Source organism: Blennius ocellaris, assembly GCF_963422515.1.
Source record: "Blennius ocellaris genome assembly, chromosome: 7".
Taxonomy (NCBI): Eukaryota; Metazoa; Chordata; class Actinopteri; order Blenniiformes; family Blenniidae; genus Blennius; species Blennius ocellaris.
This window is the reverse complement of record NC_137656.1, coordinates 23514321-23535147: the sequence shown is the minus strand read 5'-3', so window position 1 is coordinate 23535147 and position 20827 is coordinate 23514321.

The following is a 20827-nucleotide window of genomic DNA, read 5'->3' as shown; positions in this document are numbered from 1 at the left end:
TGGGAACTGGGATAATTGTAGTTGAAAAGATCCCATTTCACAATGTATGAATATGAATATTCTGTAGTATAATATAAAAACAAATCAAGAATATCTTTTGGTACCATACAGTTACTGTGTAATAATACTTCAGCAAGTGATCAAACTTCCCAGTTTTGTGAAACAGGCAGACACATCATGACCATTAGAGGGCAGTGTGCATCAAAAAGAAATCACCATGTCCAATTCAATACAGGTATAAGTCTACTATACATTTTCAAAACAAAACAAATAAGTAAGTGCTGTGTTAATTTTGAACATGTAAACAAAACAGCATCACTAAGCGTTGATATATGACATGTGTTAGTTATATGTTTATAACTAAATGGCCTCCTAAATAACATTCCAAGGGCTCTATATTAGATATAGATTCCTTATCATGAAGAGGGTCAGACTATATTGGTAAAACATAACAAATATGAAGTTTTGACATGCTCACAACTTGTTGTATGACTCTGTCAACACTGGGCGACTCTGATGGTCACCTGATGGTGGGATGAAGCTCAAAACAGTCAGCCTGCTTTTGTAACCATGTCATAATTGCATCCTGAAATACACATATCTTCACGAACGGTTCCTCGTTTGGTTTCAAACACCATGTGTGCAAGCCTGGGTATACTGGACACTATTAAGTTAAAAAATGAATAAATAACATTTTAATAGGATTAATTTGTTTTGTTGGTATGCCGTTAATCCAGGAATTGTAATTCCTGCCGTCTCACAGTCTACTCTGGTTTGTTTTTGTATAATCCACCTTGAAAATACTATAATTTTTCTAATTGTCTGGCTAATAAGAGATCAATATCTGAGGCAGAGGGATAAATTTGTATGCATAGCAGAAAGAGGTCTCCCTTTGTCTGCAATTAGAATCATCTTATCTTTGATATTTGAGACAAATATTACTTGTGGAGGCTGGATGCAGGTCTGGGGGCCCGAGGAAGCTTGATGCGCCTGGTCTTATTCTTCAAATAAAAAAGGACACCCCAGAGACATTAAATGACAAAAGGACAAAAAAAATGCAAAATAGACTAAATGAAATCCAGACGGTCAGAGAAAGAGGCAGACATGGCCAATATGACTAAACTAATAACCAAAACATTAAAAAAAACAAAACAAAGAAAAATCACAAAAATGCATCAAAAGAAAACAGATCAAACACTTGAGACAAACAATATATATTGATAGAATAAGTTAAAAACACAAACTGCATCAGTGTTTGTCCCCCCCCACCCCCAACCACCACTGTGAGTGTCTTGGTGCCTGCGTATCAACTGCCTATTTAATAATCCATCCACGAAGTAATGTTTGCTGTTATTCAGATTTCTGAGGGAAAATAAGCATAAATACAAATTCAGTGTTGAAACTGGGAACGTGAACAGGCTGTGTGGGACAGATAGAGAGGCATGTAAGATCCCACAGCACATTATAACCCTGAGAAAAGAAAAGAGGGAGAGTGAATCATCTTGATCCGGAAGAGGGCACTATTGAGCTTCCATCTCATTGGGACTGGTTGAATTATTCCTCCCATCAGGAACTGACTGGCCTGAGAGGGACCAGATGGACAGGACGAAGAACGAGCCCCACTTCTCCCCTCACTGTACCACTGTCACGGTTTGTCTTCTTTTTGTTGTTGATGTGGGGGGTGAAAGTCAGCAGATAGACCATAGCACCTGTCAGAGCTGATATTTTGGAAAGTCTTAAATAAATGGACGCTAAATGCCTCTGTCAACACTTGAGTCACTGTCAGCTAACATCACCAACTGTATGACTGCACAGTTTGGAGGATTTAATTTTTCAGGAAATGTACAAACAAACTTCTGTTGTGTCTCATCTGTTTTTGGCCTCAGTGACTATTTATTGTCATGATGACAGTGGAATATCTATCTATCTATCTATCTATCTATCTATCTATCTATCTATCTATCTATCTATCTATCTATCTATCTATCTATCTATCTATCTATCTATCTATCTATCTATCTATCTATCTATCTATCTATCTATCTATCTATCAAGTGGCCTTACTTACAGCAGCACACATCTTTACTGTAACACATGGAGTTTATTTAACCTAGACTTAGGTTCACGCTTCTGAACGTTCCTTCACAGCATTTCATACAATGATTTCCCCCCGAACAACAATAGACTGTGAAGAAAAGTGGCTTTTTTTTTTAATATTCCAATCAAAGAAACCTCACAGATCTAAGTTACCCCACAGTGAAATGGGTTGATTCACAAGAAATCCAAACAAATTATTCAGAAAATTGTCCAGAAGTGTTTTGATTACCAGCTGGCATATCGTTTGGATTTCTTTGCGGGAATTGTTTCCTTTTAAAAAAAAAAACAACAAAAAAGCATTTATTTCTCGCTGAGCATTTGATGACGAGATTAGGACCACCTTTGGTACCAGTTCTCAAAGAAAAACCTTGGGATTTTTTCCATTGGAAACACGAAGCTGACAGTTAGTTGAAAGCAGGTAATGAAACCTGTCTACAAAAACCCTCTGAATGCACCATACGTCACTGGGGCAACACGTGCAGGACCTACTAATATACATGGCTACTTGTGTCTAGGGACATCTTAAATATAGATATTGCTGTTATTTTCATCTTTTCCCCCTCTGTATGCTACATGGTACTGACTGAGCTGGTTAGTTGCAGATAGATCAGGTTTACCGTTGAATACGTTGTTATTTGTATGTCTTTGTGTGTTTGACGTGTGACCCACAAGACACCTGTTGAGACGGCACCCTGCCGCTTCACAAGAGAAGATGGATGGAGAGATATTATGGTTGAGGTTGGGAGCATATAATCAGGTTTAAAAATCAATTTTGGTAGTAAACTGGGTAATATTTTTAATACAACACCATTTATGTAAAGCAGTATCAACACTTACGGACACAAATATTAAGATTTAAAAGGCAGTGACCCCCTCCGATCTGCCTCAAGGTGGTTTGGTCCACTTTACAGCGGTCACCGGTGGCTGATGGACTCCAGTTGCAAAGATTGAATTGAAACAAGGAATGAAGTAATTCACAGCTGTCAAGAGAAGCAGTTTTTAATTTACTTTCATCACCTCACAATTTATGTCCGTAAAGAAGTACGTTCACTGTCAACATTAAGTTGTGGTTGACATTGTGAGCAGTTTTCAAAGGGTTCAGTTTTTCACCAATGCCTTCTATGTAATTGTGATTTACTTGACTGAAATATTAAAAGTATTTTATTAGTTTGTCAAGAGGCTTGGATAAACAGTATCAGAAATTCCATCCGTCCATCTTCTGCCGTCACTTCAGCCTGAACCCAGGGTGAAAGTAAGTGTAGATACAGGTGTCTGTCTGTCTCAGACACATAAACACGATTCACATTTCCACCTACGGCAAATTTAGAGTAATTCCCTAGTCTGTCAAGTGTTTCTCTGGACGGTGGGAGGAATCCTGGGTACAATGGAGAAAAGCCCCACCGGCAAGGAAGACAAGCAATATTCATCTTCCTGTGACGTCGCCGTGTTTTCCCACCACTCGTTTCAGGAAATGCCTTGAAACAAGTTTTGCGTTCATTGTTTGTGTGAGGATGGTGGTCAGCTGGTCAGTGCAGTGGCCCGGGGACGGGTCGCTTGCAGATTTGAGCCCTTCTGCTGACATTGGCCTTGCACAGCACTTCACCAAAAGTGGTGTGGGGTCTCCAAGTGTTTGGGCGCCTGAAAACATGCTGAACGGCACTCAGCTCACTCAACCATCACAAAGGTTCGCAGCCTGGCTATGGAAACTACAGTGGCCGATTCTATCAGTGGACGTCGTGCAGGCTCAAAGGTGTTCCTCTTTCTCTTTCCAAAAAGTAAGTCTTAATCCACACTCACAAAAAACATTGCGAACTACATGTAATCTTACTTGCAAAAATGCCACTTTCTCCTTGAATGTGGGTTGTGTTTGTCGTCACAAGTTCAGCACAGGATTAGGGGAGAAAAAAAACAACAACAGTGTTATTAAATATCACAGCCAGTGTTTTTCATTTGCACCTTCCTACATTTCTGTCCGAACGTCAAGAAGAAAGTCGCCGAGGCTGTGCTGTGCCTCCAGCTAATCTCGCGCTACCTTGGAACATGGCCTTAATTAACATATTGAACTGCACTGTTTTCAAAAGGTCATTTGGCCTACCCTTCACCATTCAAGGATTTTGCATAACATATTCTCGCATTAAGTTGGCTGTGTCCCTATAGTATTTCTTTTAGTGTGCAGACAGTGGATTTTTTTCTTCTTTTCAAGTGCTTGTCTAACGGCCGACCTGGGAGGCTTTCATGGTGTTGCACCCTTTCGTCATTATGATATCAAAACAAGATGATTGCAGTTTTCTCCTGCCTCTCGACGCTCTTTGTCTGACTCTTAAGTGTGTGGAATAGATTACCAGATATAAACTTATTGTGCTTCATGTGAGAAATGACAGACCTCTGTGTACACTGACCCTGACTCAGCTTCCTGCTGCTTACTCAGTGTCTCTAAATGGATTAAGTTGTCAGTTGGACAGCCCATCTGAGATTTTTAATATCCAGCCTGAGGTATATCAAGCAACCGTCTGCCAAATGGTATCAGAGGGATTTACTTCGGTTTTATTGCAACTTTCGCTCTCTCTCCCTTTTCTCATCTAAGATATGGTCGTGCCCTCTGTGATTCCTTGAGGGTGTTTGACTTGTGCATTAATAACACATTGAAGAGGCCGAGCAGAAATATATTTCATCGACTCCAAAGTTCATCTCGCATTTTAGAACTTCAACTTAAAGCACCGTCACTGTGGAGCCAACTAATTAAAACAATCACCACATTTTTTTTAAATTTCCTGGCAGGTTTCCATCGGCTTCAGTCAATTGACTCAACAATATCCAAGAAATAAATGAATGAAAGGAAAGATTAATAAAAACACAAAACCCCTGTACATGACAAAATCTCAAGGGCTTAATGGATTTGAGAAAAGACACAAAACTGACCGGAAGCGTATTGACCCCAAAGGCACGGGTGACCCATGGCTCATTCGACCGTACATGGATGGAGCCGCCTCTCTGCGTATGCAATAACCACCTTTTCATCTTCTTTGGAGGGATTTAGTCTCTTTGAGTGGACCTTGAGCACTTCCCTGACTTTCTTTGTCCGCGGTGCTGAGGTACTGTCCAACGTGCTGAAATCCACTGGTACAGACTTGAAAAGAAGAGTGTTCGGCCCCGTTTCATGGCCCACAGAGAGAAACATGTCAGTTGTTTGTGTGTGCTTGTGGATTTCCTTCTCAAGGCAAATGTGTTTGGTTTCTTGAGCCAGCTCTGTTTGTGCTTGCCTTTGCATCTCTCTGTGTTTCTGTGGGTGTGAGTGTGCATGTGAGTGGGTGTCTTTCTTTTTCTAAGCCATAACAATATCTTGATACAGTCTCTGCTATTCGTGACCGAGCCATAAATCAAAAAGCAAGAACACACTATTGCTTAAGTTTTAAACTTTCCTGATAGATTTTGGATTTCAGATTTGTTGCGTTCATATTTTCGCTCTGGCTTGTTGGATAATCACTTTTAGCCTTTTTTTTTTTTTCATGGCTCTGCTTGCATGCTGGTAACAAAACTTCATATAATTGAACTTTCACTTTGTGATGTTGTTTCAGTCTTCCAGTCATTAAAAGCTCGCCTATTCCTGCAATTTTCTTAGTATCCTTTGACTCTACCTGAAAGCAACTATGTTATTTGACAGTAATTATACAGAGAAAAGACACTCTCCTTTTCTGCTTGTCAGTGGTGTTTATTTTCCTTGGAGGCAAGTATCACATGGTCATTTACTGTAACATATTAAGTGTCACTCAACTTGGTTTCAGTCAAATTGTCAAGCAATTGACGTTTTAATAGGAAGGTTTTTAATTCTCCAAACTACACTGTAACACAAAACAACAACAAAAACACTACTATAAATAAATAAATAAAGTTGACTAGTATGAACACATCGAAACAGAAACAAGTTTGGATATTAATCTATAAATAAACCAATCAAACAATTCGTTTTCTTTTTCTTAATTTACAGTAGGTATGAATCTATCTGTGTAAATACATTTTACAAATCCTTTGGGGTTTATTGCACATGGAGGTGTGTGCGAGAGCTGCATGTGTGTGACGTGCTCAGCTCCCCTCACCACCCTCTGCAGGTCCTTCCTCTTCGCCTGTGTAGAGCGGCGGCGGCTCAGGAGAGCCTCTATCACTGACAACCACTAGCAGGGGGTGAGCAAAGCCAAGCCGGCTTCATCTTCCTCACACAGTCCATTCAGCGCTGGGACCCGATCACCTGACGAGACATGTTTGTAGTCCAGGCGAGTTCGGCTGAGATGTGGAATTTAAAGTTCCCCCACTCTCTGCTGTGTCTACAGACGGCAGCGTATTCTGCGTGCCGCAGTCGTCTCAAGTCGAGTTTCAATCCTTTGTCACGTGTTGCGAATGTTCAAGTAACAGTTGGAACATGGAAAGGCTGAGGTTCTTCTCTGTGTTCCGTTTTGTTTGAAATCAGTCCCGTCACAGTGGGGTCGCCAGATAACGTGACTGTAGTGTTGCTGGGGTGGGTGGGGGGACAGTCATGGGTGAAGTGGGAGTCGAGGAGGTGGCTGAGTACACAATAAAAACTTTTTCAGATGAACAGCAAAACATTTATGATAAAACCAATTAAACTAATAAAATAAGTAGCGTTCCAACATATGCCTATCATAATACTTACAGAGCTGTTGGATGTACTTATGACGTTTTTGTTTCCTAATAAAGATATTTATTAATGGAGAAATAAAAAATAAAAAAAAGTCTATGTGAGCAGATTTGCTCTCAAGAGTTTACTGGAAAAGTCTCACAAGACCAGTCAGTGGGTGTGATTGGATCAGGTTTAGATCAACTTCATACCTGTGAGAAAACAACAGTAAGATTAAAAAAAACCATCTCTCTTAAATAATTTTCAAGTTGTATTTTTTTCAATGGTTGTTTTCTTTTCTTATTCTTTTCCAATGGACAAAAAAACCCCAAAAAACAAGCTTTCAAATTTGCCCCAGCAGATAATATACACCTTTCATGCTTCCATGCTATAAAAACACAACTTATTTCCTCAAAACTTGCTGCAGAACGCTCAGGCGGGGGATTATTGAACTTATCAAGATGTAACATTTAGCTTTTGAAGCACCAGTGAGGTATATTTAGAAGGAACTGCTGACAGAAAAATTGTATATTATTTTATACGTATCCTGTCAACACTGACAGGACTTGACATGTGTACTCTCATTACAATAGCTCCTCTACCATTTCTGATACCTCGAAGAAAAGAGCAACATGCAGAGAAAATGCTAACAATATATTCATTATAGTGTCTCCAAGGACTTCCTCAAGCCCATATTTGTAACATGAGCAACAGAAATGCCAGATATTGAGAGTTGGAGCTATTCTAATAAAGAAAATGCAAAGTTTTAACAATTCTACACTCTTAAAATCTAAATAAATCAATTCATTCTCGTTGTAAAAAGGTTCAAGATAAAAGTTTTATCACCTGCTATGTTTTTGTCAACTTCAAATCAGCCATTCATGTCACACAAGTTGCATATATATGTTTCAGTAGCATGTTTTTTTTTTCTCTTCAGGTTTCATGACCACTGTTGGTTCTCTAAGAATCGTTAAAGTGGAAGTCAGCTGGTTACAAGAGAGTGTCAAGACGAGATTTCACCCAATCCTTTACACTTGTGCTTTAGTCCAATATGTACGAATGAACGCCAATGTATATAATAAAGATACAGTGCCTATCAAACAGGTGTTTTTTTGTATTATGCCACATTCAAACATTCATTGATACCATTTTGACGTTTCATGTAAATCAGTGACTTAGATGTTAGCGTTTTATACTAAGATGTAAATGGTTATTTATCCCTGGCAAAACAATAGATTTTGATGAATTACTGCAAAGTGACTGCAGTTGATGTCTGTGGAAGTTCGAAGAAATACTGACGGCAAATCATGAGACGCGAAACCGCTATTTCAAATCATCTCCTTGTTTTAATCCTCTGTGAATTTCTTGTGCATGAAGTACTTCAAGGACACCTTCATCCAGCTCCCACGCACAGATCTGTGTGACGCTTGTCTCACAATACTCCAGGTAATTTATTTAATACACTGCAAACATAATTCATGGTTTTTTTTATGGAGTGACAAGAACAAGGCGGAAACAGCAAAGGCTACAAGATTCTTCACCATAATAAAGGAACTTTGAGTCTGATTAGGATGGCTTGTCTTGTCGTTTTAAAGTCAGTGGGGGGAAATAAACACACGGGATTTTGTAACGTAGGTATGACTGCTCGGGTATTGATGATAATCTCTTTCAGGTATGTGCTGCACTTTTTTAAAAGTGGCTAAGCCTCTGCTGCGCTCGAGTACAGCTCAGTCTTCATTCTGAACTGAATTGACAGAGGAGAGTAGTTTCACGTTTTAAAAAGTGGAACTTATCCTGAAATCCAAGCATGTGACCAAACAGGTCTCCAGCAAAGCCGCACGGAGGAAAAAAAAAAAATGACATTGTCATTGTCAAATGTTAAATAATATCTGGGGAAAAAGCAGTAGCAGTAATGTGAGGATGTTGGTGAAAAAATGCCCCTAAATCAATTTTCTTTGCTATCAACACTCATGCTGTTTCCATTGTCCTTATGTCAAGATGACATACCGTCTCACCTGTCCAATTTCAAGTTGACCCATCGGATATCATTACGGGTGGCCCGACAACCGTGAAAGTGTCACAGCGTAATTGATGTCATGGGATGGGCGGTGCTGGAGCGATACATCATCTGATCATCACCGACTCACCTTTTTATGATGGTACATTACAGGAAATCAGACAGCGGCGGCAACAGCAGCATCCAAAGTGAGGATGTCCCCTGAAATGCTGTAATTATAAATTATGCTGGTAAATTTAAGCGCACTTCTAAATTGAGTGTGCGTGACATATCTTGTAATGACTGTAGAGGCCGATTCAATGAACTCTTACATAATATGCTGTCTATATACAGATATGACTTATTTCTAATGCTTCTTAATTTAAGTATTTGCCACCTGCAGCTTTAATTTAGGCCTACACACTCAAAACCTACACAGTACAAAGCTGTTTATGGTTCTAAATGTCATCTACTGTTGCAGTCGTGTTTTTCTGCTGTGCCAGCATCCCTGGGACGGCCATTAAATGGAGCTGAGCCACTGGAAATCATCTGCTCTTTCTGCTGATGAACTAATTGTACGCGTATGCTGTAATAACACCATTAAAAAGTAATACACTTGGGATCATTACTTCTCATTTGATATGGTTACGTGTTGCCGGACACAGAGAGAAAACAACCGGCTGACTTACACAAGTGTTTACGTTCATGATGTAATGGACTTTTCCGATCAGGGAAAACTGTCTCTGTGCAGTGAGTTAGTATAAAGGGAGGTGTGTCATTCTTTTTTCTTTTTTGTTTTTCATTTCTGGAAATCGTTCTCCAGGGGCAGACGGAATAATCAGATTAAACAGAAGAAGAAAACTGAAGTGTTGCTTTGTGGAACACCAGATAAGCATTAATCGGAGGTATGTGCAGGAAAGAGAAGACGCATTTAGCTGGTAGAGGTGAATGAAACGGTGCCGTCATCTCAGGCTTTGATGAAAGATCTTTCATTTGCACTAATGGGAATCCTCACAGTGTCAATGAAGCCACCATTTTAATCCCTGTTTTTAATTCATCATATAATTTCTCCGGGGCCAGTATAATGAAATGCTGGGGACAATATTCTTTCCTTTTTAGGAACTCTTAAATTAAAAACACATTCATCTATATTCATCTGTCTTAGATTATTCAGGAAGAGGAAAATACTATTTTAGGAAACAGAGGCGACAGACACAAACACCGTCAGAAACAAATAAATATACTGTGGAAAAAAAACAAAAACAAAAAAAAAACCTTGGTCAGCTTAACAGAATCAAGTTAATTGTGGTCCCAAAGCTTCCCGGATACCTTCCCATTGATGGACATTCAGTGACTTCCAAGGCTTTTGAAAAAGCTCGATTCACCACTGGGACGGCTGTGATCCAGCGACAGACTTGTCTTAGTGTCTTAGTGCCGTGCGAATGACATCATCCGGTGTGGACGGCTCTAATGAATTCTAATGAATTCAGATGTGGATGGAGTTTCCTTTTGCCGTCACATCAATAAACGTGTGGCATTTGAAGCAGCTCACCTAAATCACAAGTGATCAAACAGCTCCCATCCATCCATCCATCCATCCATCCATCCATCCATCCACCTTATAGCTCAAGCTCTATAACTCTGACATTGTAATGCATTCCCTCTGTGCTGATTTGTGCCTGTGCAAATTACAACATCACAGTTTCAACATACATAGAGTTCCAATATTTCATAACATTATCAAGCTTTTTTTCAGCTGGTCAGATGGAGTCAAAAACCCTTTCACTGGTGAATCATGTTAAATAAAAACTAATTACATAAAAATGGACTTTCTTCTCATTTATTTTTTTTTAGTTTAGTCTACCTGTCAGTAACATATTAAATTTGGTGTTTCCAATCACAGATGGCAGCCAGAAACAACAGAGTGGTTCCATGTGTGATGTTTTTTTTTTTTTTTTTTTTTCTGGAGATCTATCCAGCCATCCTTTTCCCACCGTTTTATCCAATTCATTTGGTTGTGGGGCGCTGGAGTCCGTCCCAGCTGGCTGTGAGCAAAGGCAATCTCCGGACAAGTCGCCAGTCCATTACATTACAAACACAGAGACACACACAACCACACACACTTGTGGGAAATTTACAGAAATTGACTTTAAATGTTGTAGTTTTGGGGGGAAATCAGAGCACCTCCCCATGTATGAGGGGAAACGTGCAAACTTCAGTCACCAAAGCATCCAGACTCAATCTGGACTCGAACCGGTAATGTTCTCACTTTTAGGTGAGGGTATTAACCACTACACAACTGTTTATGGTTCACTTTACTGAAACATTTGAACTATTCACTCATCATTTCCAAGTCTCAGCCAAGCAATCACCACAGGTTGGAGCCTCACATCTCCGTCTTGTTGATATTATTTCTGTCATTCTATAAAGGAATTCCATCAACTCACATTTTGAAGGTATTTTTTTGATTACATTTCTGTGGTTAAAGGTGAAATATCAAGGTGACTGTGCCCTACTTGTGTTTCGTCTCTGAGTGCAGTATCTCAATGAGGCTTGAAGGGACTGTCTTCAGGATGAAGTGGTTAACACTACGGCACCCTCATATTTTCACAATTTTGTGAAAGCTTTGTTCATTTGTTCACTTTATTGAGAGCCCCATTAGCTCCTGACTTATTGCAGGATCTAGTCTGCCTGTGGTCTCCTTCCTTTTCATTACAGAGCTTATTTACATTACATACAAAGCCACACACACATACACACGCACAGTCACACAGGACAAACCGTGAATCTCACTGCGAAACCAAATAAAACATATCTGTCGAAAGAACACAAAAAACCCAAAGATGTCACATAATAACAATAATAACTGGAAGGGGGGGGGGCATCAAAAAATCGAAATAAAACAGCAACAACAACAATTATCATTGTTATTTTTACATTATCCATTATTATTGATGTTAAAATCATCATTATTAATTGGTGATCACAGATGATTAATCAGAAATAATTCTTGTGTAAATGTAAACCCTTTTAACTTCTTTTAAAAACATCCTTTTTTTTTCTCTGACAACAAAAATCCAAGTAATGCCTTCCAGGTAACCATGACTCTATCATAAACAGCTCCTGGTAATTGATTAATTTTACAGCCTGGTGGTGCACACCTCATTTCACTTTGACTGTAATTGTTTGATTATCTGCAAGAAATGACAATTTATTATATTTAATTTTAGCTATTTTTGCAACAATAACATTCCTAATAAATGCTAGGAAGTACTTCAATCTACTGGCTGTTATTTTCACTTGTGTTTGACCAAACCACCATGCATAATCAATTTATCAATTAATTTGAGTGCTCCATGGCAATTTTTAATCCAATATTACTTTGAGCAATTTTGCATGGTTTACTTGTTCAATTATGTTATTTCCTAAAGTCAGATGTAACATCGGTGTAGTTTTTAATCAGTGTTTTGAACAAATGTCATGCATTTAGTTTTTTCAACAATAATAACTAATTTGTTGGCTCTCATCCAGTGTGCTACCAAGGCCAATTCCTCATTTAAAATATTATGAAGGTGGCATTCTAGTTGTGCAGATGCAAATAATGTAGTGTCATCTGCATATATCTCCATGGTTGCATGTTTTAACATCAGGGGAAAATCCTTAGTAAAAATAGAAAACAAAAGAGGTCCCCAACAACTTCCCTGGGGAACTCCACAATCCATCTATCCAACGTCAGAATAATTACCATTAAAATAAACTTTATACTCCCGATTACTAAGATAACTTTCTATCTACTTTGAGGCAGGCGATTCAAATTCTAACTTACTTAATAAAACTGTATGATCTGAAACATCAAAAGCTGCACTTAAATATAAAAATATTGTGCCCATCATATTGAGTAAGTGCAGAAGTTGTGGAGTGACACATTTTACATACATGCTGATAAATTGTATTTAATCCGCAAGCTGTAAAATATTCCAGTATTTGGTCATATTCTACTTTTTCCATTATTTTGCTTAATGCCAGTAACAGGCTCACAGTGGTTCTTTGTTGTTTTTAATAAGGAATATTTCTTGCTATCTTCCATTGTGATGGAAAGAAGCTTTTCCTTAACCTTATAATAATTATATAGGAAAGATGAAATCTACCACCATCTTCAACAATTTCACCTCAACAAGATGGTTTATCTTGAACTTTCATCCAACATTTATTTTTGGTCTGCATTATATAATTTCTTATCAATTTTCTTCTTCCTGTCTTAACTTCATGGCATTTCTCAATTTCTGAATTTTCTAAGTGAAAAACTGGCTGATTTCCTTTGGTTTCGTCTGGTAAATTCCATCCCCTCCAAAAAAAACCGTTGGAGCAAACCTTGTTTTCTTTACCATAAGTTAATTTAATGTACTTCATACTTTTGCACTGATTTACCTTCATTAATCTGTATTGATAGTACAAACGTTTTTTTTTGTTTGTTTTTTTTTAAATGTGTTTCATGTGGGAGCAAAATTTCACATTTTACGATATTCCTTCCATTTTCCCAAATGGTGGCAAAATACCTCTGCTTTGACTTTGTCCCTTTGTTTCATGTATTGCTTGAGGTCAGAGACATTTGTCATTGCTTCTGAGATTTATCTATCTCCATTTATCTGTCACCTGTGTCATCAAATTATTAAAGACCACCACAGCCTTACTTGGATCTTGTTCTTGTGTTACCTCTGACCAATCTATATTCCTTACTTCTGCTACAAAAACATTCTTATTATGATTTTTAATAGTCCTTTTGCAAATAAAATGTTGTCCTTAAGTGCCTTGGTTTTCCTTTTAACTGCAACTACATTGTGGTCACTGCAGCCGCTTTAGCTTATATTCCTCAAATCTTCACAACTTCTCAGAGGTTGTGACAATTGTTGTAGAATATCTAAGATCTGTTTGAGTGTCCATTCAAACTTTGCTAGTCGGCAGTGGCAGGCAATCACAAGGTACTAATTTACCATTTGTTTCGTCCAATCAATCCCTACTCGCAGCTAATACCAATTAGTTTTGAATGCTTTATCACAACATGCAGTTTTTCAGCCAAAGGACTGGTGATACAAGCGGCTCCTGTGGGATTGCTCTCAAGCCTGTTTATCTTTTGTGTAAAAGTAATGTTGCAGCACAAGACTCAGACCTCAAACGGAGCCTCGTGGGAGTAATTGCAGCTCATGATTTGGAGATTTAGCCCAAATTAGTCAACATGTTCTCAGTGTGATAACATTTGAATATTAAGTAAAATGAACCTGTATGAACAATTTTTTTTTTTTAAAGAGGAAAAACATTGAAGACCTGTCGAAATCAAATACAGTTTGAGTCCAATTTATTGAGAGGCTCTTATCATGTGAATTATGCTTTTTCACCATTCAGGGAATCCAGGTGCAATCACTGAAGGGGGTGGAAGTGAATCTGTTTCTTAATTTATTTATGTAAACTTGGCCTCCATCCAGTAGCAGCAGATGATTTCATTTGTCTGAGCAGAGTGGTTGATATAATAGGATTACAATCTGGCTGTTGGAAAATTGTCTGTGGACCTCTGTGTTCCTGAAGGCTTGAGCAGGTCTATTAGCCCATGGTGGCATTTCCATGTTTTTTAATTCTTCAGCTTCATCTGGTGTTCAGGTACATGTCATTGGATTCCAGGTAATTACTGATATAGATTGAATGTTAGATGAGCCCAATCAATTAGTTATTTATGTATTTGCATTAATTAGGTATTTATGGCTGTTGTCTTACACACACACACACACACACACACACACACACACACACACACACACACACACACACACACACACACACACACACACACACACACACACACACACACACACGCAAACAAACAGAAAATGGATGTTGTGGCATTTAGAGCCAACCGCTGGCACATTTTTAGCAGCTAAATGCTGCACGGTGTGTTTGCCAAGTAGCTGTTAAATTCGTCTGCTGTTTGGTTTTGACCATTTGGAAAGAGGCTTTTGTGTCAGGAAAAACAAAAAAAACCAAAAACGTGTCTCGAAATGAAATGATGAACAGTGCAATTTCAGACCAGGAGAACCAAAACACTGAGCTGCAAAAATTACAGGTTTGTTGGTCCATGCCACCTCCTTCACATTACACATGTTCATGTGATTCATTGTTAATATCAAAACGTTGAATATTCAAGCGTGGGCCAAGCGACGTCAGCCTGCACAATGTTCATTTATTCATCGATACATTTTGATAGCACCTTCAACATAGTTAGTGACTGCGACTTTAAGTCTTCAGAACACCGACCACATGCTCCAACCCTTATACCAGCTCATCGTGTGGAAAGTGAAGCTTTGAAAAGAGATCAGAGGACTGACTGGCATTCCCCCCCTCCAACATCTCTTGTACTTTCTGATAATTTATTGTAATGAAGTCTTTCAAATCCTGACCTGCTCCCAGAATGGGTCTATCTTATACCTTAAAAAAAAAAAATCACCACAAAGGCTCAAGAAGCATGGAACCCCTGGAGCCGTGTACCTTGATTCAAATATCGGTCCTGTGCGGGTCAGTACCTGCTTCTCTTCACTGTTACTGGAGAGGCCAATGTGGAAATTAGGCTCAGCAGAGAAAGTCTAATCAGCAGCATTAACTCAAGTCTCAGAGGCATATTCTAACGCAGAGTTCCCCGGAGATGTTCGATGGCTTCAGGAATGTCCTCCAGGTCACATTCTTTTTTTCCTCCCTTTCCCCACTAGGGACTCATCCGCATGCTGCAGCATTAACTTAAGACCCACTCACACACCAATTAAAAAGTCAACAGCTTCAAATACTGCTTGAATTAATTTTTACATAGATTCTACTAATTTATGTTTCTTTCTATGTTGGCAGGATACCTATTTTCTTAATTGTTGCAAAATTTGTTCAGGTTCTTATTGGATGGAATGTATCATCAAGATTAGCACTGGATTTAATTCTATCAGCCTTACCCACGTTTTTTCTTCCCCTCGTCACTGATATCTTCTCCAGTTGCTCATTCTTCTTCATTTGCTTCGCAATTTGTTTTTATAAAAGTAGGCAATTCTAAACACAATGTTTCAGCAATTTTTGCCTTAGCATTGTACCGAATAATCCTCGTGGAAATACACAAGTCAAAGAGTATCTGGGGGGATCTGACGTATACCTTAATGTTAAAATTAAGTACTCCTGTCATCTTACAAGCACCGTGCTGCACAAAGTTTCGCATGAGCAAGTGCACAAAAGAGACGGGGATCTGCGTTTTATTCCCCAGGCTACTTGTCCTGAAACACAAGCTCAAATGCTCAAACAGGCTGAGACCCGAGGAGCAACAAGAGTGAAAATACCTTGCAGGCAGGCGATATGACATGATAGATGAACTCGGAACCAAAATGAGGTACAAACAGAGGAAAACAGCTTGTAACTGCTCGTCTCTGAATTGACCCAGGGTCTCATTTTCTATTTTCTATTTAGCCGCCATTTGAGAAAACAACACACCGGGGAAGTTTGTGCCGTTTTGTGTCGGCAGAGAGGAATCCTGGATGACACAGCAAATCCATCCATCTGTGATTAGCAACAGTGACGCAATGAGGAGGCAATTTGTTCTTTGACTTCAGACCCGACCACCTACACACAAGCTTAGTATGGTTTCTCTCTCTCTCTCTCTCTCTCTCTCTCTCTCTCTCTCTCTCCTCTCTCTCTCTCTCTCTCTCTCTCATCTGGTGTTTCTAAAGAGCTCGCTGAGAGCTCCCCAAGCACTACTTCATCTCAGAGGATGTCAAACATAATGTTGACAGTTAATGTGGTCATTTGGTGCATGGCTGGCAGTGATGGCTTTTCAATTAATATTGCCCAAATGGCAAAAATGCTCAATTCACTTTAATGTATTCTACTTTCTGATGAATGCCATGTAAGTGGATGAGCAGGGAAAATAATTTATCAGCTGTGTTTTACCTTTAATGACTTAACTTCAAGTTGCAATGATCAGCAGCCCTCAAACACCAAGGGTTTTTTCTTTTTCTTTCCTTGTTTTATGTCAATCTCAGTCTTGGACATGTTGTCTGAAAGACTTATAGTTTTCCTTCAGGGCAGTGGGCTGGACAGCACAAAGCTCGGCAGAAAGACAAGCTGGCAAAGATGGTTAAAGCGAGAGTGAAACTCAAGCAAACAACAACAACAAAAAAAACAACTTCTGATACCGACAAAGAGGAACGGATGTAAACATACTAGTAAATATCAAACATTGACAGTCTTTAGAAGCCATGTGAGACTGTGGGCCTCCAGGGTGCCGACTGTGATTGGACAACACGTAGTGTTTCTGCTGTGTTGTCTTTCCTCTCACTGCTATTTTGTGTGCTTTCATCATATCAGCTCCTAATGTGTGTGTGGTGAGCGCACCAGAGACTTCAGTATGAGGATGTCACTGACCACTGTTGTTTTGCTTTCATGTGCACGACGGATATGGTTTGTTGTTGTTTTTTTCCCCCTCACAGAATATGAAATCCTGAGTGCCAGCCAAGTAAACCAGCAAGTATGGCGTCTATAAGGCTCAAAGTGGGTAATCCTCAAACTGCTTCCGAGACCCAGTCTTCAAGTCTGCCAATCTGACTCGGATTAAACAGTGCTAACAGGATTGCGTTGGAAACATCATATTAATTTTAGCCCTTCAAAAACAGGACAGCTACACTCTGTGTACGGCTGCTTCGGAGAGATGTACTGCAGATGTCGGGTAGACCCCACCAACCCCCCCCATCCACTCTCTCTATAAAGTGTTTCCCAAATAGAGTTCTTCTTGGAAGGAGAAATAATTCAATAAAATCAGAGAAACCCTCCTTGAGCATTAGTTCAGGATGTTTGGCCTCAGATGTCTGGATTCACACTGACGGTTCGTTTGTCTCCGTGTGTGTCTGTGCGGATCACGTGTGTGTAGATCCGAGTGCCAGTCTGTGGGATTTATTGGCCAGCGCAGTTGAGTGAAAGCCAGCAGCAGGTGTGAGATTATGGTTCACTCTTATTTTTGAGGTGAGCAGATGTGGCGCTATTAAAGCCTTAGCGAGCACAAAAGCTGCTCCTTTGTATCACTCTTCTCATCCGTCTAATCACGTAGAGGACTCCGTCGTCAAGCCGACCAGATGGGACGACGGCTTCGCCGAGATGGATCTTAAAAAGTTACGCCTTGCAAGTAATAAGATATTTAAGGAAATTCTTACAAAAGGTGTTGAAGGCATCGCTGAAGGGAAACGCTGTCTGTGGCTTGACTAACGGTCCATTAGCAGCCCCGATGCTAAGTAGTCATATGTGTACCTGTGAAAAGCTGCAGATGTCTTTTAAGGGCGTAAAGTTGCTGCGGGACAACATGTGAATGTTGAAACCTTAGAAAAAAAACCAAAACAATGCACAAAATGAACTTTACAAATACATATAGAAGTTTTGAAAGAGAAAGTTTTCAGCCTTTTCTGGGGGATTTAGTTGATAGCTGATGTTTAAATGGTAGCAAACTTTCACTGTGAACTTTATGAGATAACTTTTCATATGACACTGTAATGAAAGGCATATTTTAATAATAAACCAATTTTATCAAATCCTTAAAAGCTGCATTATTAATTTTCTTTCCTCTAACGTGAAAACCGCAATTTATCTGTGAACCTATCTGTTAGCAGTCAGGCAAGCTGCAAGTAAGAGATAATTAATTGAATTTGTGCTTCGGATAGGCTGGCTGGGGATTCATTGGTACAGTGGGTTGTCTTACAAAACCCAAGTTGATGGTTCGATTCCCCATCTCACTCTGACCATGTCTCAAAGTGTCCTTGGACAGGACGTTGAACCCCAACCTGACACTGATGGTGTGTAAACACCGTACGTGGTGCTGTCATCACTGGTGTCTAAGTCTGTGAGTGGATGAATATGTGACAGATCATTACTTTCTCTTCAAGTCTGGCTTGTCTACTTTTTGGAGTTTGTTTGCGTAACCAGTTCACATTGCCCTTTTCTTCCTCTGACTCTTCCATTTATTTTAGTGACATAATGTTCAGTATAAATATCTTATCCATTCCATAATTTGTGAACACTCAGCACGGTGATATTAAGGGGGTGGTTATGACTCAGTTGGTAGAATGGGATGGTTTCCAAAATATGAAACAGGTTTGATCCCCCGTCTCGACCTGTCCTTGAGCAAAACGCTGAACTCCGAATAGAGTGTGAACACCTTGCATGGCAGCTGTCACCATTGGTGTGTGTGGATGGGTGAAGGTAACAGATCATATGAAGCATGTTGAGACTGCCTGAGCAGTAAAATGCTCTATATACATTAAAAAAGTTCAAGAAGGAAGCGTTCCTGTCCACTGTCACTCAAGCTTACTCATGTTGGAATCATCATATGAAGACATTACGTGTTATGAGATTTAAAAAAAAAGAATTGACTGCAGTGGTTTTTGTTACTTTTGTCCTGTTGTGGGCGGTAGTCAGTCATCTTCTAATCTCAAGTTTTGATCGGCCATCTTGATCTGCCCCTTGTGTAAGATTATCTGAGAACCTTGAGTGGAAGCACTGGTGTGCGCGCGCGCGCGCGTGTGTGTGTGTGTGTGTGTGTGTGTGCGTGTGCGTGTGCGTGTGCGTGCGTGTTAAGTTAAGTCAATTAAATATTGATTTACCTTTGCTTTACACTTCCTTAAGTTATTATTTTTATTATGAACACAGAATTCAGGTCACCAGCGTCGTGCAGGTTACTGAAGATTTAATGTCTTAAAAGCATTAAATTAGTTGTTGGAGGTTCGGTGGTTCAGTGGTTAGCACAGGTGATCCATAACAAGGAGACTGCAAGTCAAGACTTTACCTGCTAAAAGCCTTTTTAGATTATAGTGATATTAAAAAAGAGACCAAAAAGAAACAATTCCTAGATTCTTAAAGGTGAACCATTGGCATGAAAGAACTCTGGTGGCCCCGAAGTGCAAACCACAACAACAAATCATGAAACACAACAACAAATTAAAAAGCACGACAACATTAACTTACCTGAAGAGGTAGGTACCCTTGGACATTTAGACTAAGACACAACTATGTATGCTGAAACACAATTCATTGGGTTTTCTGATTTGCATTGATTAATTTATCATTTATTCACTGGTCCAACAGCTCAGGTCCCCTGAACAACAAAAATGCTTCCTTTTGCACTTTATTAAGGTAAGTAGCCCTATTTGCAGGTGTATAGCATAGGTGTATGTATATTTGTGTACAATTCTTGTTTTACCAAGGCTATTTCACAATCATTTAGATTTTTGTTATTGAACATTATTTCAACAGAATGTGCACGCAGCAACCTGTTTGTGCACTTATTTGCAGTGTCAGTCCAAATCTTCTATTTCTGTATAAAGAGGATGAAAGTAAAAATGCGTTGTTTGTTATCCAATTCATTGATTAATCGAAAAAATTATCGACAGATTAATTAATTATTAAAATAATTGTTATTTGCAGCTGAGTAGCATTCTTGGGAGCTATGGTAAGGGGAAACGATTCTTTGTTGTCCTGATTTGCATATTGTATGAAGTAAGACATGTCTTCTGTATGTATCTGTGATGTGTGGCATTGTAATATATGTATCCTTTGTCTCCCTTTCATGCTGCAGATACACCTTTCAGGAGTATCAACAAAAGAAAAATGAGGAGAGGCAAACATTCTACAGAAAGAAAGGAAAGTTCAGGTAAGAATAAGCAGCTAATGAAAACAAGGAATACAAGTTTATGGACCTGCCCCCTCTCCGTCTCACCCCAAGAAGTCTTCACCATCAACCAGCAGCTGGTGACCTCTATCCTGTGCAGACTCAACCCACACAAGGCCTCTGGCTCTGACCAGCTCAAAGACACGGTGCTCAGCGAGGTGGAGTCCTCACAAGAATTTTGAGGGCTCTTTCTGGACTCCAGGTGTGTCCCTAATCTGTGGAAGGAATCCTCCATCATCCCATTTCCCAAAAAACCCATCCTAAAGTGCTGAAGGACTACAGAGCAGTATCCTTGACCTCTGTGTTGTAGAAATGCATGGAGCGAGTGGTCGGAGGACTGGCTGTCAGATGTGCTCTCACACAAACTAGACCTCTTTCA